Source organism: Dasypus novemcinctus, chromosome 18 (genome assembly GCF_030445035.2).
Source record: "Dasypus novemcinctus isolate mDasNov1 chromosome 18, mDasNov1.1.hap2, whole genome shotgun sequence".
Lineage (NCBI taxonomy): Eukaryota > Metazoa > Chordata > Mammalia > Cingulata > Dasypodidae > Dasypus > Dasypus novemcinctus.
Genome location: NC_080690.1, coordinates 6,424,699 through 6,450,503, shown reverse-complemented (window position 1 = coordinate 6,450,503; position 25,805 = coordinate 6,424,699). Strand labels below are relative to the sequence as shown.

The following is a 25,805-nucleotide window of genomic DNA, read 5'->3' as shown; positions in this document are numbered from 1 at the left end:
GACAACCCGGGGAGGGGAGGAAATTAAATAAATAAATAAATCTTTAAAAAAAAAAAAAAAGGGAAGAAATATGCCACTGTATCAGTTATCCTTTACCATAATAATGCTGCATAACAAACCATGCCAAAACTCAGTGGTTTAGACATTTGTTGGTTGGCTGAGGGACTGACTGATCTTGGCTGGACTCAGCAGGACTTGGCTCCAAATTGTAGGTTTCATTCAAGCCTGCTTCACATGTGTCTCATTCTTCTGAAAATAGCAAGCTCCCTGGTTCATGTTCTTTTCTTGGTGGAGATTGAAAGTGCCCAGCTGGTATGAAGAAACACAGAACACTTCTTGAAGACTGGGTAGGAACTGGTACACAATCACTTCTACAAAACAAGAGTCATGTGGCTGAACACAACATCAACATCAATGGGGGAACATTCTAGTTGGAAGAACTGTAAAATCACACAGCAAAGGGCTAGACACAGGGAGTGGTGAAAATTGGGAAACATAAAGCTGCTTTTTTTTTGGGGACTTCCAAAAAAAAAAGGTGATCACTGATAATGGATTACCTCTTTTTTTATCCTGCTTAATTTTTTAAAGTAACCATATCACTCTAAATCCAAAAGCCCAAGCTAAAATTGTCTTGCAATTTTACCCTAGACCTGTTTCTCCCTCTTATTCCCAAAATGACTCCAGATTTTCCCTACTTTCTAAAATCCCCAACTTGACATGACCTTCTCTGCTCAGAGGCATGTCAAGGAATCCCTACTATACAAGATATAGTTCAGATCCTCAGCTGACGTCGTAAGGTGGTATTCTCCTTCATCAGGCCGTGGGCTCTCACACCTCTTTGTCTTCGCACATGCTATTTCCTCTTCAGGGACACACACGCTCTCTCCTACCTGCCTGGTGAATTCTTGTTGATTTGTCAGAGTCCAGCTCAAAGTTCACAACCTCTTCATGTCCTTCCCTGATCCCCTGGAGAGTTTGCTGCATCCTTATTTGTGGTTTCCTAGCATTTTTAATAATATGTCCATATAGCACTTCTGATAATAGGTTGGAATTATTCATTCATATGTCTATTTTTCTACTAGCCTATGAAAGCCTTGAAGATAGGGTCTGTGGCTCATTCATTTTCTGTCTTCAGCACTCATCTCCAAACCTGTAACATAGTAGGCTTCAGGTAAGCTTGTTGGCTTGAATTGAAAGAGATTTTAAAAATAAGAAATTTTTCAAGAATAAAAAATGGTCATAACACATGTAGCTATGTTCAATTTCACTAATAATTAGTGAATATAAAGAAATGAAAATTATGAGAGATGCCATTTTTACTTATTAAGTTGGAAATTATGTTTTAAAAAATATAAAACATAATGTTGTAATAGTATGTAACTTGATAGGAATGTAAATGACAAAAGTTAGAGATAGGTATCACTATGTTTTAAAAGATTTTAAAATGTTCATGTGTTAACTCAAAAATTGTTTCAAATAATCAAATGGAAATGGGAATGTGGATTTTTTTAATATAGGGTTATTGGTTGTGGCATCATTTATTATAAGAAAGAAATGGAAATACCCCAACTTCATAACAATACAGAATGGGCTAAATAAATCATGGTATAGTCATAGCATTAGACAAAAAAATTTGCATTTATTAAGAAGGATAGATAATAAAATGGGAGAAATGTTTACTATGTTTTCCAACAGATAACTTAGGTTATACAACAGTACACAGAGCATACTGTATAATCCCAACTTTGTAAAATGTAATAGGTTTTTAATATTTGCATCCTATCTGAGCATAAAAGTGAACTTCAAAGGAAATATAGCCAAATATTAGCAGCAGTTACCTCTGGATAGTGGCTTTACAGGATGATTTTAATTTATTTTTGTGCTTTTGACTACTTCCCAAATTTTCCACAATGAATATTTAAAGTAGATGAAAAAAAGCTAAAAATATTTTAACACATAATTATGATACAGTAACTTGTATTGCTCAGTGGACTTGCGAGAACTTTAAAGTATTGATTAAAGTTTAATAAACTCACTTTATTTCATATGTGAGTTTTGCTACTTTGAGCCCATGCTTGTTTATTTTTAGACTGGCTTCCATTTTTCTTCTGTAATTAACTAAGAATTGAAATGAATTTTCTAAACAGAATTGTTCTTAATGTAATGTGAAATCCTGTTTTCTCTAGTGTAATTGTACCTGAGTGAAAGTAACTACAACAAGAACTATAAAGGAAGATAGAGTAGGAATATGATGTATAATTTCCCTTTGCATAATTGTAACTCCAAAGAAGCATGCTTCTAGCAGAAAAGCAATTTAAGTTATATTACAACAAATGCCATATTTTAAAATAGAAAATATCCATCATGCAATGAGAAAAGCTAGTTGTGAACTCTAAGTCCCAAAAATATACTAAAGAATTCCTCCCTGAGTCCATTAAAAATAAATTGGTTTAATTCTAGCACATGCTGAAGTAAAGTGTGTGACATAATGTAATTTTTAAAAAAAATTCTTTGTCTGTATTTATTTTTTAATGTTACATTAAAAAAATATGAGGTTCCCATAAACCCCCCACCCCCTCACCACACTCCTCCTATAACAACAACCTCCTCCATCATAATGTAATTTTTAAGTTCATAAAATTACTAATCACACATTTAGAATAAAATGCTAATAAAATAATAACAGTTAAAAAACATTTTATTCTAGAAATATTGAAAGCACAATGTAAACAGAATAGCACAATAAACCCTATGTAACCATCACCCATATCATTTATTTTTCTTTTCTGGCACAATCTCTGTTTCAGGGATGATTTTAAACATCTAAATCTTAATTCCTAGTGTTTACTTTTTGGTTTCATCTTATAGGCAAGGCAAATTTTGAACAAAAGTGACCATTTTAATAATTGCAGACTATTGCTTTTTCTGAAGACATTATTTACCCTAAAACAAATGCTTTAGTAAGGACATTAAAAGATTTTTCATCTAGACAAAGAGTGAACACACTGTAATTCATTCACACCATTTACAATATAGACCCAAACACTTGGCATTCTTTCCCTTAGTCAGCATGAAAGGTATGAGTGGGGAAAGAATGTTTTCTCACATTTCTTTACAAGTTTCTGCTCTGCGTCTTTTACATAATAGCATCATGACATATATCTAGTTTTTGAAGTAAAAATATTTTTATTATGTTAACCTAGCATATATAGAGAAAAATATCAAGCTATTCCATTGTGTGTAATTAAACTAGATTTTTAAATAGAAAAATTGGAAATTGCTGTAGTGATAGATTTGTTCAAGTATGTATTAGGCATCTACCACAGGCCAGGTGTGTTCTAGACTTCAGAGGAAACAGTGAACAAGAGAGAGAAGGGATCTCATCTTTGAAGCTCACAGTTTTCTCCAGCTCTTTCTTGTTAGGGCGATAAGGACCTTTTGTGTCCAGCTCACCTCCCCTTACTTGCCAAGGCCCATTTTCCCACCCCAGCTCCGCTAACAGAGAGGACTTGTTCTCTCTACCACCCCTTGACAGTGGTGCTAGCTGCAGCTTCGAGAAGCAAAGACCAGGAGAGGACCAACCCAAAGAACCAAGCCAAAGGATGATTATAGTCAATGCTGGAAAATGGCGTCTGCTTAGGACTCTCATTTTCATGCCCTCATAGTCATTTTTCACAGGCGGAACTTCCTGCACTTCAGAGGGCCTGAACCCAGATGGCCATCTATCTGTTGAGTTTGGGACTGCTTCCTCCTGTTCCTGGTGATTTTTTGAAATGCAGGAGGGGATTCTGTGAACCCAGTGGTCCAGCCCGTCTATCTCTGCATCACACATCCTTCTTTGCAGACATAAATCTCTGTCTGGCTTCCAGAATATCACATCTTTTCCCCACTAATATAGTACCTCCCTGCCCACTACCCTTCAGTCTCTAAGGAGGAACTATAACAGGGCCAAAGAAAAGACCTCCCTCCCTGATTCTTGGCTAAATAGCAGTGAGCGGCCATGGTTGAGTGTTTGCCTTGCACCAGGTACTGCAGGGAGTGCTTCCATGGACACTTTTTTTACTTTGAACTTCACTTCCTAGTTCATGGGCAGGTGCATTTATATCCTTGTTTTACAGATGAGGAAACTAAGGCCCAGATAGCTTTGGCCACTTGCACAAGCCTGTACAAGCCTGTACACACAGCCTGTACAAAGGCAGCTGTGGGAGGGATCCCCAGCAGGTCTCACTCGAACCCAGAGCTCATGGCTGCCATCCACGCTTGCCTCTGGGAAGGCACACAGATAGGGGTGTCGCAGAGCCAGTGGTGAAAGAGTTGCTGCTTCTCTTGTGTAGAGACTGTGCATCTTGACAAGCTAATTTTGTGGCAGAAATGTGGTCTAGTGGCAATGCAACAAGAGGTGAGAGCCCAGATTCAAACTCGGTAATCCACTGTGCTTCCATGGCTCTGGGAAACAAAAAGATGCTGTTTGGATGCTTTACCTTCTGGCAGTAACTGACAGCAGGCTGAATTGCAGTGACGTGGGTAGGATGATGCCTTTCCAATAGTAGCGGCTTTGATTCCCTGGGCTTTGGGAAGGAATTCCTGCCTTAGTATGTTATTAAAGATACAATGTATAGCTCAAGGTTTAGATTTTTCTAACATGGTTTTTCTTTTTTAAGAAAGTAACAGATTCAGTCATAATGTGACAGAAAGTCTGAAAAAGAAAACTGAGGTGGATTAGTCAGCCAAAGGGGTGCTGATGCAAAATACCAGAAATAGGGTGGTTTATATAAAGGGTATTTATTTGGGGTAGAAGCTTGCAGTTACAAGGCCATAGAGCTAAAGTTACTTCCCTTACCAAAGTCTGTTGCCACATATTAGAGCAAGATTGCTGCTGACGTCTGCCAGGATTCAGGCTTCCTGGGTTCCCCTCTTCCCACGGTTTATTTCTCTCCAGGCTCAACATCTCTCTGTTTTCTCTACAAGGCCAGCAGTAGACTATTGGGTGAACGGCTGGTTTCTCTTCCTGGGGCTCTTTTTCCTCATGACCTGGCTCCTCTGTGTGTTTACTTCCCAGGGCTCCAGCTCAAGGCTCCAGCACCAAAACTGCAGTTTCAACACTCCAACTCTGTCCTTTGCCATGTCTTTTATCTGTGAGTACCCACCCACCAAGGGGCAGAGACTCAACACCCTACTGATGTGGCCCAATCAAAGCCCTAATCATAATTTAATCATGCCCAGGTACAGACCAGTTTACAAACATAATCCAATATCTATTTTTGGAACTGATGAATCATATCAAACTGCTACATTCCACCCTCTGAATTAAAAAAGATATTACAATATTCAAAAAATCCTTTAATCAGTAGCAATGCTAAGTATAGAATCATATCGCAATCAGTTTAAAGAAATACACTTTGTCTTGGGGCAAAGTCTCATCTGCTATAGACTTCTGAAACTTACAAAGCAATTTATCTGCTTCCAATTCACAAATGGATAGGCAAAGGATAAACATCTTTACTACAATAAGGAGAAGTTGGGAGGGAAATGTGTGTTATGGGTCCTCTACAGTTCAGTAAACCCGCAGGGCATCCTCCATTTGATTTCAAAGACTGAGAGTCATTCTTAAGATGATGGTGTATTACTCAGTGTTCTCTAAGAAACAGAATCAACAGAAGATCTTTGTCAATAGTATGAGATTTTATGAGTCTCTCACGTGACTGTGGGGATGCACAAGTCCAGGTTCTACAGGCAGGCTGCAAACAGGGGCTCCAATGAAAGTCCAGTGAAAGTCCTTGATGCATTTCCAGGAGACGTTGACTGTCCAAAGATGAGCTGGGAAATTTTCTCTGAATGCTGAAATTACTTCCCCTTTTAAGGCATTCAACTTATTGGGTAAAGTGTCACTCATTGATGATGGCAATTTCCCTGATTGATGTAGATGTAGCTATCTATGCAGTAAAGTCACTGGTGACTAAAGTCCATAAATGTCCTTGTAGTACAGTTAGCCCAGAGCTTCCTTGATCAAGCAACTGGGCACAAATACCTAACCAAGTCGACACATTAGCCTAACTATCACAGATGGTTTCTTCTCCTTGGGGCTACATAGGGACCCACCCTTTTCACAGGCTTGCCCAATGGCCATATCCTTGGTTCTACCCATCAAGCATCTAGGTGTTGACCAAACTCCAGATCTCACCCTCCAAGAATGATGGGGTGATTGCCACACTTTACTCAAACTTTGAGTTAGAATCTTAATCCCCCTAGTACAGTGAAATGAAGACAACATCCTCCCTAACTTTTGGCATACAGGCTCAACCTCTCAGAGCAACAAGTTGACTACCTGGCCTTCCCTAACCCATAGGGGACAGGTACACCCCTCTTAGACCTAAGGGGTGCTGAACTTAACTGCCTTAATCCTTGAGGAATGTGCTCCATCCTCTTTCTACCCTGGGGTGGCAAAACTCTCCCTGAACTTCTGGCGGGAACATCCAACCTCTTCAACTGCCTGGGCAAACTTACCCTCTCTGTACACATGGATGGGGCTCCTGTCTTGGCCCAAGGTGATGTCTTAATTCCAGATCTCAGCTTCCATAGTTGTCCTCTTAAAGCTGTTTCTCCTTGAATCTCTCCTTTTCATGTTCCTTTTAGTCTAAACTGCCAGTGGTTTTGTTCATATAGCTCTCTTAAAAAGCTTGTTGGTTTAGCATGCAAGAAACAGGAGCCTAAGCCATCAGAAGGTAAGACTTTCCACAAGAATTTCTGAGATAACTCCATCGTCAATCCTAGTTTACAAGGTCCAAGTTTAGGCAAGTCCTCAAATGGGGTTCTGTCATATGGTGACTTGATTTCCAGAGGCTTGGAATTTCCAGAATCAGTTTCTGGTTTCTTTGTGTCCAGTAGCTCAGTCCTCAGCATATTTCTCTCATCTAGCATTTTGCTATAAGCTGCAAGAAGAAGCCAAGTTGCATTCTACAGGTTTACTTTGGAAAGTTCTTCAGCTAAGTGCCCAGGCTTGCCATTTTCAAATTCTCCTTCCATAAAACATCAGGAGTTAATTTTGTTAGGTTCTCTGTGACTTTAAAACACAGATCTCCTTTCCTCCAGTTTCCAGTAATGGTTTCGTCATTTACTTCTAAGGCATCATAAAAAGTCTCTTTAGTGTCCATAACCCTACTAGCAGTCTCTGCAAAGGAATCTTGACCTTTTCTATTGAATTTCCCACAATTCCTCAAAAAAAATACTCCTTACCCAATTAAAAAACCATTTTAGCATTTTAGTAATTGCAAAAACACTACCTCACTCTCTGTACTAAATTCTGTATTAGTCAGCCAAAAGTGTGCTGATGCAAAGTACCAGAAATCAGTTGATTTTTTTTAAAGTTTATTTTTAATTGTCTCTTTTTAAAAAAAAGATACATAAATCACACAACACACTTGATTTTTATAAAGGGTGTTTTTTTGGGGTAGAAGCTTACAGTTACCAGGCCATAGAGCATAAGTTACTTCCCTCACCAAAATCTTTTGCCAATTGTTGGAGCAAGATGTCTTCCAACATCTGCCAAGGTTCAGGCTTCCTGGGTTCCTCTCGTCTCAGGGTTCATTTCTCTCCAGGCTCAGCTCCTCTGTTTTCTCCACAAGGCCAGTTGTAGACTATTAAGCAAATGGCTTGCTTCTTTTCCTGGGGACTTCTCACTTTCCTCACAACCAAGCTCTTCTGTTTGCTTACTTCCCAGGACTCCAACTCAAGACTCCAACATCAGCACTCCCACTCTGTCCCTTGCCATGTCTTTTATCTGTGAGTTCCCACCTACCAAGGGGCAGGGACTCAGCACTCCACTTACATGACCCAATCAAAGCCCTACACATAATTAAATCATGCCCAGGTACAGACCAGTTTACAAACATAATTCAATATCTATTTTTGGAATTCATGAACCATATCAAACTGCTACTAGAGGCTAATATCCATCCATCCATAATCCTACTACCCTGATATAACTATAGTTTTATATGTTTCTCCCCCATTCTTTTCCTCAAACTTTTTTATGTGGCTATCATAAGATGCAGACAATTACCAATCTTCTTTTCCTTACTTACACATAAGCATTTTCCTATGCCGTTATAACTGTTCATAAACATTATTTGTCATAGTATAATGTATCATTGAATTAGTAAAGCATAATTTAAGGGGCCATTTTCGTATCCATATTTAGATTGTTTGTTGTGAAGCTTCAAGGATCAAATTTGTTCTTCTGGTATTTTATTTCCAAATAATACTGTTCTAAAGAAAAGATTGCCAGTCAAAAAGCACAGATAAATTTTATGATTCTTAATACAAACATATTGCTAATTGCTTTCCAAATTATTGTAATATTTGATAACTTTATCAGAAATTTATTCATTTATAAATTTGATTATACCATCCTCACTCGGCATTAGTCATTATCACTTTTAAGTATATTTGCTAACTTAAGAGGCAAAAATATATTTTCATTTTATTCCTAAATATTTTTCAAGAAGAGAGGATGGTATTTTGACATCTTCTTTAAAATCTAGGAGAGTCTGGAATGTTTTCCTCATTGAAAGAAGAGTATTCCCATTATTGACAGGGAAATAGACTTGTGAATTTGGGATTATTTTCAGGCCAGTCACTTACAATGAAAACCAAAAAATTAATCTAATTTTTCTCCATTTAAAAAAATGGTGTTATTACTTTTGGGGGAAAATGACATTTTTGCCTTTTTAAGTAATTGTGAAAGATTCATCTATGAGTGAAGTTGTACTATCAAGTAATAGATATTCATTTAAAATGCCAAAAAAATACTAGAAGAAATTACTTCACTCATCTTCTTCTTAAGTGGTTTATTTGTATAATACATATAAAAGCTCATTTTCCTAAAACATAGAAAAAATCCAAAACTACTCTTTAGAAATTTTTACTTTGTAAAATTTCCCAATCTCCTCAGAAGTTGTAAGAATAGCATCATGACAAGACCTATTCTTTAATTGTTTGGGGGTTGTTTTGTCTCCATGTCATATAGTCTATTTTGGTGGTTGTCTACAATAATTTAACTTACTGGAATGATTATTAGTGAGCAGGTGTTGTGATTCAAGCAGCAATTTTGTATCCCTGACACTTAAATTTGTTGTGCAAATAGTGGACACTTGGTCTATGTTGTCGAATTGTATTGTTAAATTGCCTTAGACCTTCCCTATGGAAAGCGCTTTCTAATAGAATGTGATTGCTATCAAAAAAGATGAAAAATATGCTCCCTCTATGTAAGGAGTTTTATTTCCAGCCAGACTATTTAATCAGAATGAAATGTTGTTATATCATGGATAATTGGTCTGCCCATAACATTAGCCCTTCTACTAATGGAGAACAAACCATGGTCCCCTGTCCAGCCACAGCATCACCTGGGAGCTGGTTGGAAACACAGACTCTCAAGACCTACCCCAGACTTTCTACCCTGGAACCTACATTCAACAAGAGCTCCAGGTGATTTGCAAACTGTACGCATTTTAAAATTTGAGTAGTGCTTATTTAGGTAGCTTTGGTTTCTTCTTACATATCCTTTAGAGATAAGAGCTCTGGGGTCTTTTACACATTGGGAGACTTTTTTTTAGTGCAGTGGTTTCCATTATGATCCCCGGACCAGAACCTTGGCAGTGCCTGGGAATTTGTTAGGAATTTGAATTCTTGGACCTTACAAAGACTTAATGGGATTGGGAGAACGGGGTTGCTACTATTTAACTAGTCCTCTATGATGGCTAATGTTTGCAAATCACTGCTTTAGCATAAACTAGATTTGGATCGCTGTTGAAATATAAAGCTTATAGGCTTTTAATCCATTCATAAATTAATGTTCCTAAAGGTGTTTTTCTTTTAAATGTCTGAACAATGTGAATGTTGTGATTTAGGATAACACTCAGGATTTAGGATAGTGTAGAAAAATAAACCCACCTGTGTGAGTTATAAGTTAGTATTAGTATTCCAAAGGTAAAGTTGTAACTGTATTCTTCACTTGAGCTTTTCCCCAGAGTGACAAAATGCCTATGATTAACAACAAAGTCCACTTTTTACATCTAGGCAACACCTGGCTTTTTTAAAAACAAGCACATCTTTAGAAAATTGTTAATACTTAGAAAATTTTACATTTGGACTCGTGCGTAGAAGTAGGTTCCATTTGACTTTCTCTGTATTTCCCAGATGCAGAAAAATACATTTTGCCATCCTTTGTGGGTCCAGAATCTCATACTCTGTTATCCCCCACTAGAGAGAGGAGCTAGTCTGTTACATATGGCTCCCTGGTTTTCAGCATCCTAACTGAGTACTCTGCCAAAGTCCTCAGTGGTTCTTTGTGGTATGACATTTTCAGAAAAGAGACTGGATCACAAACCCCAGGAAATTAGTCTCATTACTGCAACGTAATTCATGTTCCCATCCAGAAGAAGGCTTCAGCAGCAATTGCACTTGGCAGTTAATTTACTAAGCAGAGTGTGCTTTGCTTGATATTGGCTTTCATTCTGACGTCCAGGACAAGCTGATCACCTGTGTCTTTAACTGTGTGTGTGATGTGATAGTCAAAATGGGCTTTGAGTAATCTCTTGTCAGTGTCATGAGCAGAGAGGAAATTCTTCTCTGAGTTGAACTTTGATTCTATGTGGCAGATATCTTGGGTCTTTTTGCTTGAATGGCAACCTCAATGAGTCTGCAATATTTTGCAGATGTTAAAAAATGAAAGAAAAATGTTAAAAAATGATAACTCTAAGTGCTGTTAACAATTGCAAATTGTACTTAAAATGAGGTATGTTGGCTCTTCTCTGCTTATCACTGATCAGAACACACCTAGAGAATTAGGGACAGCTGGAAACCTAGGGGAATGGGAAGCCAAAAGAGAGTTTAATGATGGGCATACTCATATCATTCTGCTGGTGGGTGAAGGGCAAATTGGTTGAGTGGGGGGCAAAATAAATGTGGGGGTACCTGGTATTTTAAAAAAATTTATGAAAATGCATTGAAAAACATAAATAATATACCAATACATTGACAGCAACAATTTGATGATGATGATGAAGATGGTGATGATTACTTTGATGGTGATGATGACAGTGATGATGGTGATGATGGCAGAGATGATAATGATGGTGATCGTGATGATTGTGATGATGGCAGTGGTGACGATGGTGATGGTGGTGATAATGGTGATAATGATATTGATTGTGATGATGACAATGATGGTGATGATGGTGATGATGACATTGATTGTGATGATGATAGTGATGGTGGTGATGATGATGATGGTGATGATGATTATGATGATGATGATGGCTACCTCCAACATGAGCACTTTATATGTGAGATCTCATCTATTCCTCAAAATGAAGCTCTGTGCTAGGAGCTGCTTTTAAGCTGGTGCTATAAGTATGGAAATTCATTCTAAGTGTTTATCTTGCTCAAAGACATGTACAGAGGGGCAGGGCTGGGTGTAGAGCTCAGGATATGTAATTGTTTTACATAGGTGTCCCTACTCATGAGCCCTCATTCATTGTTTATGTATCTTCCTTAAACCTTCTAAAACTTATTATATCTTTTTGCTTAGTCAACTAGGCTATGCCCTAACAAAAAAGACCATATTTTCCTTTCTCCCTTCCCCTTTACTTTCTTGCTTCCATCCCTCCCTTCTTTGCATTATTTTTACTAGCACCTAACATACAGCCCAGCCTATAGAAGGTACTCAATGATATTTTTTGAATGACTGATCGAAAGAATTAATGTATGTTAAGGTACAAGTTCCCTCTTCCTAGAAATAGGAACTAAAGGCTAGCAGTCTTCTTTAAGTATTCCAGTGCTGGTATTTCAGGAACTGGGTAAGAGATCATATTAGGAATCCTCAATGAACCTTTACCAACAACAGCTGTGGAGATGCTGTACCAAAAGGACACTCTCATTCTAAACACCTGTTGCATGATTCTTGGAAGAAAGATGCTGAGTTGAGTGAGTGGAGGTCAGTTCCAAAGGCAGTAGTGCTTCAGGGGGACAAAAGGGGGAGGCACAGAGCTCAGGAAATAGATGGTGGGATATCTGTGGCCAGAAATAAGAATATCTTTAATATGATTAAGGAAATAAGCTGGGTCCTGATCTAAAAGAACAGACATTTCCTGAACATTCAGGAAGGATATCTTCTCTTTAATATAATTTTGAAAAGCCCACTTCCAAGAGCCAGGCCTGAGGGCCTGTCTCGGTCTCCATATTTACTTGGTGGTTTGCTTCTCACTGTCTCCTTATGGGTGCATATGTCAGAACCCAATCCCCCCTCCCCTTGCTTGCCTCCTTTAAGTCTGAGTGCTAGACTCAAGTTCTCGGGCAGAACTGAAGGAGGTCCCCAGAACAAATGTGAAACCTGAGATCATTCCTGCTCACAGTGCTCTTAGAGTAAGGTCTTCAGATAGAAAAGGAAGGCTGTAGATGACAGTACTTCTGGTCTTTTGATAATAAAAGGGGCAACATATCTGAAATGATGCTACTAGCTGACCAGAGTCAAACAGAATGATAAAGAGAAAATTTCTAATTCCATCTGGAGCTTGTTAGCATTGAAAATTATAAGAGATTGGCTGAAGATGGCTTCTTTGCCCAAAAGCATAGGCAAAAACTTTGATTCCCTATTTACAGTTACGGTTGAGTGTATTCTTCTGGCAAATATTAACTAAGCACTGTTAATGTGAGAATTGGTCACTTAAAAGAAATGCCATCAAATAGTCCCCACTTGGACACATAAGCTTCAAACCATAACATGAGCATCAGCAATTTGCAAAAATGTGATGTTGGACCTCTCACCTGCCAGCTCAACTGGACTCCTTCCATTTTTCCCTTGTCCTGACTACCCCTTCCTGTTCATTACTTAAGCATCTATGCAGTCTTCAGCATGTGCTGCTACAGAAAAAGGCAGGCATGTGCCAACTGGTGTCACTGTGATAGACAAGGAAAAGAAAAGGTGGCTGTCAGGGATGGCTTTATGAACCTGTGACCAGAGCAGTCACAGAGGTCTGGCCTCAGGCTCAGGCAGGGCTCTGCACTTGGGGATAGTGTTCTGTGGTCAGTGGCTTGAAATCCTTATTTTTTCAGTTGCGTTGGTGTTTATAAGTGAAGTCCAAGGGGACAATGAGGCCCGTGCTATGGACTAGGAGCTGAGGCTCACATACGTCACTTCCCGCATCCTCCCTACCTCCCTGGGGTGGGTTCTTGGCCACCTGCTCCCCTCCCTGCTCCACCAGTGGTCACTCTGCGCAGGTACAGAGAGCTTCAGGTAGGGTCAGGTGCAAGGGCCCTACAGACAGAGTCAGCAGGGCAGGTGTCCTAGGGCCCTGCAGGTCTTTACTCACCCCATGGACATCCCCATGCCTGAGGAAGCAAGGCACTCAACAGCGCAAAAAACCAGCGTGGGAAGTGAGAGAGGCCATGGGGCAAAAAAGGAAAAGGTAAAGCTTTTACTTTTTCTTGCTTTTTGAACAAGGGACCTCACATTATCTTTTGCACCAGGCCAGGTAAATTACGGAGGCAGCCCCAGCCCGGGGCTTTAGCGTTTATCAGCACACAGGGTCTGCAAAGTGGCTTTTGTCCTTGCAGCATATGGGGAAGGTGGGTCCCACGCATGAATGTGGGAGCCCATGCTGGAGTCCAAGTGCACAGGAAAGCAGCCCCCTTGCTCCCCTTGAAAGGCTTATTGGATGTGTCTGTTTCCTAGAAACATACTGGCTAAAGCACATCAAAGAATGACCACATCTAACCACATGACATTCCTCTAAAATTTCTGCTGCCACATTTGCTGAAACAAGATGATGACTGAAATGAGCAGAATTTCCCCCAAAGCAGCAGCATGGGAAAGGAGTGTGTTACTTACCGTCTAAACTAACAAGGCAGGCCCTTGACAATCAATGTATGCCTCTCCTCTCTACCAAATTCCCTTCTTACTATGTAAATAGGATGGCCAGAGGTGCGGGAACAATGAATGGAATAATAACTGGAAATGTAAGGGAGCTAATAGTGGATTTCTCCAGACTGTCAGCTTCTGTTCCAAGATCCTGGCACGAAAGATAGAGAGCAGTGTGTAGAAAGGAAATCCGTATTCCTGTTTTGGTGTCTTGCCTTATACTCAACCCTCTTCCTCACCCTCCCCCTTCCCCTTACTACCAAACCCTATGTGTCTAGACCAGTCTCTGTAATCCTTCACTTCCTAAATGACAGCCCAGAGCCTTGTTTCCAGCAGGTACTTACATGTGTCTTGATTTGTTGATGCAAGTCTGAATTGATGCATGCCCTAACTCCAGTACACGTGACCTTTCCATTTGAAAATGTCCATTTTTCAGTCTCTGGTGTTTTGTTGGAAAGTAACAAACATCCATTCAAACAAGTTTAAGTAAAATGGGGAATTATTGGGAGGACACAGGGGCAGGAAGTTCAGCCAAACCTCCCAATGGGCCAGAACCAGGAGACAGGATATTGATCACAGGGAAACTGGCCATCTCTCCTCCGCCGTGTGTAAGCCCTGATTTACAGCGTTGGCCTATTTCCATGGTGTCAATACTCCCACCCTAGTCGCTTTCATGAGACCAGTGTGGGGTCCCTGAATGTGGAGTTGGGAAGAGAGGTTCAGTCACAAGCCATTATATAAAATTTTCACCACATAGATAGACATAAATCACCTCAAGAGCAAGATAACAGTAAAATGTAAAGTGATGAGTTTTGAGTATTGGTTGCCTTCACTTTTAAGATAATTATTTCATTTTAAGTTCGTATAATTTAATTTTTAAAAATGTCTACGCTAAACAATGGGTTCACAAAATTCCTGCAAATTTAACAACTGACTCTTGGGCCCTGGTACATTCTGGCTTCATTGTTTTGTCCCCAGTAGGAGATGGGGTCATGGGTGTAGACAGAAGAGACTGACAGAAGAAGTTATTGGTTGGCTCCTCCACTTCAGTGTCCCCTATGATGCATTACTGTGGCATAATTCAAAGCTAATAGATCACCGCATCTCAAAAACTGTACCTCGACCTGTTTTTGTTCTTCCTGCCCCTAACTGGGGGTTTTCTGAGATGGGAGAGCATCACTCATCCTCTCCATAATGACAACTCTAAATCTAAGAGATGGTTTCTACCCCCTGCTGAACTACAGACCTGGGCATTCAACTACTTCCCAGAGAGCACTGTGTGAATGTCCCACCATCACCTCGAATTCTAAGTATTCAGGATTTAACTTTATCCCCACCCCCCTCCCCTCCAATTTGTCCTAATCAAATGTGTGCTTTAAGGAGAAAAATGGACCTTTGTTCTAGTGCCAGATTATGCCCCTGCCTTAGTTCTGTGACCACGGGCAAGTCATAGATTCCACTGGACTCGGTTTTGCCATCTGAAAAGTGAAAACGGGCTTGACCTTGATCCATGGTTTCCCTCCATGTTCTGCGGGGCCCTTGATTCTGGGGCTAGCCCTCAGGAGCTGGCCAGGCATCAGAGGAGCTGCTCGGGTGGGCCTCTGGGCTGTCCATCCTCCCTTCAGCCAGGGCCACTCCTCTTGTCCTTTCATAGAATGAAGTTGCGTGAAATTTCTTTTGGGGAAAATGATATCCAGGAAATTTTGTGAATTGCTGAATCATGTGATCTGTCTGGTTTCCTCTAGGTTCCAAGGTTCTTCAATTGGTCCTTAAACATCTGGTGCCTTCAAAGCCATAGTGGTGGCGGCTCAGGATGGAAGAACTGCCTGTTGCTCCTCTGTAGTTCATGGTGTAGAGTTAGGGCTGGGAATCTCTTCCTGACCCTCCTGAACGTGGTCTGCAGGAATTCTAATGCCTCATGTTTGATTCGCATTTAGTGTTCTGCAGAGCCCTTTCCTGTACATATCTGCCCCAGGGTCCCAAATCCTAAATTTTTAACATTCCATGAGTCCCCTTGACTATCATTGCTAAATATAAATAGACTTGATTAACAATCATTTTTGAATAAATGAATAAACAATTTTTTGAATGAACGATCAATGAATTTCGTCAGGGAAAATTACTGTTTTGATTTCATAGGGGCCTGTGCTTTAAGACAGTAAATACTTGTTGCCCTATTAAGCAAGCCACTTTTTGAATCCACTTCCTATTTTCTGGAAGAGCCTTAAGTTTCAGGATGGTTTCGAGTTCCTGCCGTGGAACACACATTTTCTTTCACTAATGCCAAGCACTCTCGGGTGCAGATAAGGATTTTGTACAGAGGCAGACAGTAGCCCCTTCTCTACTCAGGGCTTTTGGATTAGTATTGTTGTAGTTTGAGTTCTTTATTTATTAGTTTACTTAGATTCCTAAGCAGTTCTACCTTTTGTTGTGAGGGTGATACAGCAAAATGCAAAACAGCTTCCAACAGACCTTTGCTACAGTAGACTCTTGATAATGATCTCTGAAAGCCAACTCATTTCATTTGCAGCCTTTTATTAATAATACAAAAAAACCCAAACCACAACTAGTGCTTGTCACGGTCAGTGGGTACTTCACGAGCCAAGAGTACACAGGAGGGTATTTTTGGTTCATTATTGGGATCTGTAATTGAAATGACATTTTGCAAGGGCAATCGTGTATTTAAAGGGGAGACACAAGGTTTCAAAGACCCTAGGTTACTATAACTGCAAAATACAAATTTCTTAGAAGTGTGTGAGTGTGTGTACCCGTACACACATATGAGCACATACATAGGCAGGTGTGCACACGTATTGGTACAGAGGGGGCCTGATCAAATAGAAACAGCGTTCTTTGTGTTCCAAATTCAGTTGGTCCTGTAGGGATTGCATAGAGCACAGCCCTTGGCTGTAGCTGTTCTCCATCTTTTTCTTTCTCTGCTGCTTGAGTCTTACCTGTGAGGCCTGCTTGGGATGTGGCCTGTACATTCAGTCCCAAATGGTGGCACATGAGGGCAGATCTTTTACCATTCTCACCTTCTGAGTGTCTAGCTATTAGGTGGTTGTTGCATTGAGAGAAACTGAGTGAAGAGCAAAGGAACATGCTTAAGGAAGTTGTGTTTGGGAAAATTCAAGAAGGGAATGCATAGAAGGATTAATTTGACGTCTATAAGGATGTACTATTGTTCAAATAATAGTTTATCTCATAACCATATACTCTAAGGTTGGCTGTTTCTGTTGGGGTCTCCAATTTTCTGAAGTCTTTTAAAGCTTAGATTCTTGCTTTCTCCTTCAATTTCATTGGTATTATTTTCTCATTCTGGTGCGTAATCCATTCATTTATTCAGTCCATTGTTCATTCATTCATTCAACAGGCATTTATGGACAATTAAGATGAACAAAGTTCCTGACCTCAAGATAGTGAGGCAGAAACAAAACAAAACAAAACATGACTCACTAGAATCCACTGTGTCAGCACTGAACTTCAGGTGCTTTTGGGCATCCTCTGGCCTTATTGTGTTTTTAGGCATTTGTTCTGATTGATCACTCATGACTTGTTAAATATTTTGCAAGTCAAAATTGTGGTAGGAGTTAATGGTAGTAACAAGAACACAAGGAAGAAGAAAATGTGGAGAGAATGATTAAAATTGTTGGGAGCTCAGGGAGGAGTCAGCCTTAGGCAGCAAAGATGGAGAGTTCTAAGTGGAGGGACCTGCGTAAGTGCCGGCTGGAGGCATTGACACAGGTGGGATTTTTTTATTTAAATGCCTGTCCACAGACTTTGCTTAAAATGCTCAGTGTCTAAGCTCTGTCAGGGAACGGTTTCTGGGGGGGTGCCTTGTGAAAGTTGTGTATTTTCATTTGTTGCTAGGATGACTCGGCCAAGACCCTATTGGTTAGGTGAAGAAGTAGTGTCTGCAAATTAGTCATAGCCAAAAATATGGGGGGAAGAGATGGCCCCAGGCTCTCAAGAAGGACAAGCACGAGCGTTTTCCTTCTGCTGGAGGGCAAGGTTTAGACTCAGGGGTTTGGGGCTGCTCTAGAAATAATAAAAGCAACCATTTGTTGACCACCCACTGTGCACCAGGCACTGTGCGAAGCCCTGCCCATGTCTCCTTTCATCCACCTGGCAGCCCAAGGTGATGGGGCAGCACAGGTTGTAGAGCAGTTACTTGTACAAGTCCCTTGCCTCTTTCAACCTCAGTTCCTCTTCTGCAAAATGGAGATCATTACATGAGAATTGCCTGTGTGTTTGGCAAGAAAGGAGGGCTAGGCCCAATGAGCCTCAGAGTCTTACCTGGTATCAGCACACCTCCTTCCCTTTTACAGATGAGGAAACAAAGTCTGGAAAGGGCCGAGCTGGAGTGTGAACAGGACCAGCTGGCACTCTGAGAAGATGATATTTTTGGGAGTTCCTTGTAGAACTGAAAATTATCTAAAATTAAGAGTGTTAGCCAAAGCAATTCTCACTGATGTGTGACCATCTCATTGCAATTATGAAAGTACTTTCCACATACTTGATCTCATTTGGTTCCCATAAGATCCCAGAGGGCAGAGATATTTTGTCCACTCCTGGATCCCTACCTGTAGCAGTGCCTGGCACACAGAAGGTGCTCAGTGCATCTTTGTTTATTGCCAACTCTCTATTTGTCCTCTTTCTTATCTTGGAAAACTCCTACCTACCCAACAGGATCCATGAAACATTCACCCCCAGCCTTGTCAGCTCTCCAGGATGCAGTCATAGTCATTCTGTCCTTGGTTCCCACACAGCTCTTAGTTTACACATTGATTTTGACGCCTTACATGATGCGTTGAAATATATCTTCTTTCCTATCTATCGCCCTACTTGCTGTGGATTTCTCTAAGGCAGGGATCACCTTTAACCCCTTAGCATTCCCTGGCTCATGGCTTAGGATTAGCTTGTAGCAGGCACTTCACAGTTTCTTGAATAAATGGATATAAATACCTTCATTTGCCTCAGAACAGTTTTCATGATATTTGAACACCTCACCCAAATCCCCAAACCCAAAGACCTTTGCTAGACACTCATAGGCGTCTCAAAGAAAGTTGTACTGGGAGATTAGAGGGCTCTCACATGCCTGGGAGGAAGCCTTGGAACAAAAGCCAGTCAGGAGCTCTGAAAGAATTATATCAACATTTAATTGTGAGAGATAGTTGCTCTGCCCAGAGGGCTTCCAGAAAACTTAGCTTTAGGTTTAAAGCTCAATTTCTGGTAATTGATTGGTTGGAAGCCATTTGACTATTGTAACTTGGAAGTGAGAGCTTTGGTAATAATGCTAAAATGTCACTACCCTTCGTCTTGGTACTGGAACTCTCTCTGGCAGGTACATGAATGTCAGGTAATGGCTTTGCCTTTTGGGCTCTTTGGAGATGAACTCCATGTTTATTAAAGTGCCTCCAGCCTGACAAGGGCAGGAAAGACTGGGTGTATGATCAGAGCAACAGTCTGCTGGGTCCCAGGACTCAGTTTGGAGGACCTAGTGGCTATGGGACATTTCTTGCATGAAGTCCGAAAAGCCCTGGACAAAACAGGCTGCTGGTGAATACTCTCTTGGCATGTGCTAATTTGGCTCTTAGAGCTGCAAGGGAATAGATACACTCAGGTTATGTTGGAATAATGGGGACTTGAACATAAGAGGGTAGGAATCTCAGAGAACTAGAACCCTCAGGGCCTTCCAGAGATTGGAAACTAGTTGCAGTAGAGGGAGAGTTCAGATCCCAGCTTAAGTGACTGGATTTCCATATCCCTGCCTTGGCCCAGGGGATGGTTAATATCATCCCACAATGATGTGGGCTTTGCTTCTGCATCTCTTTTGCAATGTGTCTCCTCACTTTAGCCTATTGGGCAAAGCCTTTAGGCCACTGTCCAGTCTATAGAATAGCTGTCCTTAGGTCACAGGTCCACTGTGAGGCAATCAGCAGAGACCAAAGGAAGAGTCCCTGGGTTTAGAACGTGGGCATCCATGATTAAGGAACCTCATTGGGCTCCTTCCTCCTGAGGGAATGTAGACTTGGCCATTTCCCTCTTAATGGACTTTGGGTGTGGCAGGCATTAGGATGTTTCCATTTTAGCAGAGGATGAGGCCATACTCAACCCAATGAAGACTCACTCATTACCAACGTTTAGGCATGGTAGCCTGAATGTGACAGTAATTTGAGTTGGCACATTTCAATACTTCCCATAGATTTGCTCACGTGGCAGAGAAGCCTCTGCTAGTCTTTGCTTAAAATCATGTAATAGCCATGTGACACCTGACCTCACAGCCTGTTGGTCCTCCTAAGTTTATTTAGTTGTGGGAGACACTTTGCAGCACTCCGAGAGTTCCCTACCCTGAATGCTTCACTCTCTGTCTCTCTCCTATGCCCAAATCTTTCTCAGTCCTGACAGCTTGCTTAGCAGCAAGCAAGAAGGTCCTGGAAGTGTGGACAAATTAACTCCTAGGGGTCAGTCTCAACCAGTGGGGAATAGAATCCAGTTGACCATGGGAGGAACTGGATTACCATAATGTAAGACAAAGCAATGTAACACAGCACAATATAATGCAGTACAATATAACACAGCACAATATAACACAATACACTGTAACACAAGACAGTAGAACACAACACACATGACATCTAACATAAAACATAACATCAAAATAACCTGAATGTTGGTGCTCCCCCTGCCCTGTTTTGTTTTTCCATTCCTCACTTGGGCTTCTTGGGATCAACTCCCAAATATTTTACCTGCACCAAAATCTTTGTCTCAGGCTCTACTTTTTGGGAGAACCCACACTTCAATAAGAAATTATTATAACCATTTCTAAGATCAGGAGCTACCTATGCCATGGACTGTGAGTTATGGTTTTCACCTAAATAAAATTGGTTCTCCTACTCTGAATGTTTTTATAATGCAAATTGGGTCACATGCAACTGACTAAATATGAGAATATCAGTACAACATAAAAGTTATGTTGGTTCATATGTAATTCTCCCTAGAACATTGAATATTTTGAACCACCAAGAAGCTGCAGATGAACAGAAGCAGAATGCAGCAAGCTGTAGAGGGAGGGGTTCTTAACAAAGGGTCCATGAGCTTGAATTGAAATTCAAAAAAACCTTATTCTTGTAAGGACATGCTGGTGTGGATGTGATATGTTTATTAAAGAATACACAGTATAGTGTGGACTTAGTAAGGGGTCCATGGTTTTTACCTGACTGGCAAAGGGATTCATGGAACAAAAAAGGTTGAGAAACACTGCTGTAGAGGAAAACAGAAAGGTCTCTACAATTCCCCCTATTTTCTTCTTTACTCACCTAGCTAAAATCTCCCTCTTAAAAGTGCTTATCGAGTAGTTCCCTGATCTTGTTGATTTGTGCCTCTCTTTCCATAATTCATCAAGCTACCTTAACTTCTTTTTTTAATAAGGTAAAACACTGTATATACTATATTTTTCTCTTATTTATTAAGAATTTATCATGTCTTTTCAACTTTACCAGTTCTTTCTAAAAACAATTAGGAATATAATTGTTTGCATTAATCTTCTGGTCACAGATTTTCAAAGATTTGGAGCAGTGTGCCCTAACCTTACCTTTTTTTTTTTTTTTTTAATATAAACTCAGTTATCTAGTGCACAATTTTCCCAAGCTTGGGATTTTTCAGGAAGACAAATATTGTCCAGTGCACCTATTTGGGGGCTTCTCCAAGCCCAGGAATATCAATATCATTCAGACATTTGCACACAGGACTCCGTTGTGCTTACTAAAGGGGTCGGAGAGGAGGAGGGCAGTACAGCCCTGGCAATGCCACACGTTGGGATATGATGCAATGAGTGATAGGCAGTTAGCTTTGGGCCTCTGCCCTGCCTGTTCTCAAATGGGGGAGGGTTGGATTTTTATCGGTTGGGGAAATAAGGGAGGGTGGTCCAGGAAGTGACCACATCATGAGCATTTGGGTGTCATGTCAGTTGTGTAAGGTTCACTATTGTTGCTTATATGATTTTATAGTAATAAATTAAATGAAAATTTGTAGCTTATTGCTTTCATGGTGTGACAATTTGAAGCTGGTTAGAACCCTGAAAATCAGGTCCTTAGGGCTAATCCATTCCTGTGGGTGCGGGACCCTTGGATTGGATTGGATTAACGGGGGGGTGGGGGGTGGGGGGGGAGCTTTGATTGGATTATTTCACTGAGATGTGGCCCAGGGTGAATCTTACCAGAGTCCTTTATAAGTGGTGGACAGAAAGCAGCAGATATCCAGAAAAAGGCTGCAGACACAGAGAAACTCCAAGATGCTGAGAGACAGGTACTGGACACGAAGGCTGGAATTAGCGGAGCACAGAGGCTCGGAAAGAGGCTCAAAAAGGAGCCCTGAGGAGAGGGGTGAGATGAGCCAGATGTTTGATGCCCACAACTGAGCTCAGGGAGAAAGTGAGCCCAGAGAAGAAGATGGAGACTCAGACAAGCAGATACCATGTGCTTTGCCACGTGGAAGGGGTCCAGGATCCCCAGCAGCCAGATTTTGGTGAGATAGTGATATCATTTATGAATTCCAAAAATAGATATTGGATTATGATTGTAAACTGGTCTGTTCCTCTGGGCATATGAGATTATATTGGATTCAGAGGTTTCACTTTCACTTGATTAAATAATGATTAAGGCTTTGATTGGGCCACATCAGCAGGACATTGAGTCTCCACTCCCTTGGTGGGTGGGAATTCACAGATAAACTGCAACACAGAGAAGGGAGGCTGGAGTTTTGATATTGGAGCCCTGGGAAGTAAACACACAGAGAAACAGACATGTGAAGAAAGAGAGACGCCTCCATTAGACATGGCAGAGGGCCTGGGAAGAGAGACAAGCTGTTAGCCTGAGGGTCTTTGGCTGGCCTTGTGGAGAGAACAGAGCAGCTGAACCTGGAGGGAAACAAGCCCTGGGAGAGAGACTAGACTTATCCCAGCCTACAGCTTATATTGGAAGAAGCTGGAGCCACAGAGCCGTAAGAGGAAGAAGAAGCCTGAACCCTTGCAGATGTTGGCAGCCATCTTGCTTCAACACGTGGCAACAGTCTTTGGTGAGGGAAGTAACTTATCCTTTACGGTAACTGTAAGTTAACACCCCAAGTAAATACCCTTTATAAAAACCAATAGATTTCTGGTATTTTGCATCCTCACCCCTTTGGCTGAGTAGTATGGAGAGCATCTTTAATGCTGTCTGGATTTGATATTTTCATAGCCCTCAGAACTGTAAGCTTTTAACGTAATAAATTCCTATTATAAAAGCCATTTCTGGTATATTGTTCCCAGCAGCTTTTAACAAACTAAAACACATGGTATTGTAACCCTTATATTATGATCGATATTTTCAACTCCACTAGCAGAATGTGGAAGGTTTATATTATTTATTGACTATCTCTACTTCATGCTAGGAACCACACTATAGGGGCACATACATTATTTCCATGTAATTTTTATCTCAACTGTATGGGATAAATACTAATATTTTCATTTTGCAGATGAGAATGTTGAGGCACAGAGAGTTTGGGGAGTAGCAAAACATCAAGACTATATGAACTCAGCTTTCCAATTCTTTCTACCCAAGCAGGTTGCTTCTCGATAAATTATCTGGAGTCAGTTGGTTTCATTTCATGGCATTTTATTACGGTTATTCTGTCTGAGCTGGAGGGAAGGCAGTGGCAGATGGGGAGTTACTAGTATTGGTGACTCAGGCGTATTAAAAGCTGTACAGGGAAGCAGATTTGGCCCAATGGATAGGGCCTACCACATGGGAGGTCCACAGTTCAAACCCTGGGCCTCCTTGACCTGTGTGGAGCTGGCCCATGCGCAGTGGTGGAGTGCTCTGCCACGCAGGGGTTTCCTCTGCGTAGGGGAGCCCCACGTGCAAGGAGTGCACCCCATAAGGAGAGCTGCCCAGCGAAATTAAAGTGCAGCCTGCTCAAGAATGGCCCTGCATACACGGCAAGCTGACACAACAAGATGACAGAACAAAAAGAAACCCAGATTCCTGGTGCTGCTGATAAGGATAGAAGCGGCCACAGAAGAACACACAGTGAATGGACACAGAGAGCAGACAACTTGGGGGCGGTGGGGGAGAGGGGAGAGAAATAAATCTAAAAAAAAAAAAAAAGCTGTACAGACTTACAAAAAATATTTTATTTTTTACTTGTTTCATTTCTCATTGCCTTCCATTCATAATTTTTTTCCATGTTGCATTGTCCTAAGGGAGAATGTGACATGGTTTTAGGGAGGAGAAATTAGAAAGCTCTGAAATTTGGAGTGGTACCTACCAGTTTTGTTCCCCCTAACTTATCTGCTTATCTCAACCTCTCTCTCTCTCTCATCTCCAAGTAAGAAAAAATAAAAATGCAATAACTTTAGATAACAAGAAAAATGTTTCTGTTTACCTCAAGTTCTTACAGGAGAGATATGCATGAAGAGCACAAAAACTACAAGACAAACAGAAATGGCAATTTAAGCACGTGGAAGGTTGGCTGAATCTTTGACTGTGTGTGTAAGTGGAATTGTAAAGCAAAACCACAAATCAGGGCCAGAAGAGGGGTACTGGGGTGTTCCCCTTCTCTTCCCCACGTGACCCTGCACCTTAGGCTTTGCTTAGGATTTCCTCAAAGATAAAATGAGATAAAAAGAACTAAGGTTCTTTTTTCTGCTCCCAAAAAATGCTCTGATTTTCAGGATTTCCAAGAGTTCTGTGGCATTGAATTGATTACCGCTAAATTGTTATCTACTATTCATAAAAAGAAAATTACTCAAGCTTGTATTTTTTGGCACACAATTTACCCATGACTTTTCTAAAATATTAGCTGTTAATGCACAAAAATTCTCAAGCAGTGTAGCTAACTGGAGCTACCACAGAGTATTAACAGAACATATATCTGAGAGGATGCTATTTAATAAACCCCTAAGCCAGGAATTCTAATGATTTAAATTGACGTCAACATTCTACTAATTAGAAGTGAAACTCTTAGCTTTGCCTCTTTTGTCTGTGACTCAGAAGAAAAAAAGACCTTTTGTCTGCTCAGTATTGGCTGAGTTCCTAGCAGGTCACTTTCTCCATATCTGCTGATTAAAGTCTCCTGGCCAAACAGTGGGCAAGCTGGATTGGGAGAGGAATTCTCTGGAGAACCTTGAGCCAAGACTTGGGGGCTAAAATTAAAGACTTGCTGTTTTAGAGGAAAAGAAAGTTGCATCTGTTTATAAATGTTTTCTCATCATCAGGCTCTTACTCATGGGATGCCCTGGGTAGTTTGAAAACTAGCCAGTAGCCTCTGGACATCTGTAGCTTTAAACATGTGAATATGGGGCACCAGACTCCTTGCTAGTCCTAGAACATGCTGCCCCACCTCCACCTCAGGGCCTTTGCATGCCTGGAGTGTCCCCCTCCCTCATCTTCATTGTGAGTTCCTCCTTTTAATTAGAATTTGGCTCAAATGTCACCTTTTTAAGAGGTTACCTTAAAAAAAAAAAAGCTTCTCTCCTTATTATCACTAGCACTCTACCTCCTTGTGTGAAAGGACATCTCTCCTGTCTTCTGCCCCTCTTCATCCCCTTACCCTGCTTTACTTTTTTTCACAGCCCTCATCACCTCCTGCGTAGTTTGATATTATTGATGAATTCCAAAAAGAAATATTGGATTATCTTTGCAAATTGATCTTTTCTTCTGGGCATAGTAGATTATTTTGGATTCATAGGTTTACTTGATTAAGTAACTATGCAAACCTCTTGTGCCAGTAGGGCGTTGAGTCCCCACCCTTTGGTGGATGGGAACTCACAGATAAAAGGCAGGGCAAAGGACAGGGTTGAGGGTTTTTAATGTTGGAGTTTGATGCTGAAGCCTTAAGCTGGAGCCCT

At 40.9% G+C, this 25,805-nt stretch overlaps 1 protein-coding gene across 5 annotated transcripts in view; it reads left to right on the top strand.

Annotated features, from left to right (window-relative positions):
• The window catches only part of CDH13 (cadherin 13), a 1,112,406-nt gene that overhangs the window by 99,844 nt on the left and 986,757 nt on the right, over window positions 1–25,805 (top strand). The gene's annotated exons all lie outside the window — the stretch shown is intronic.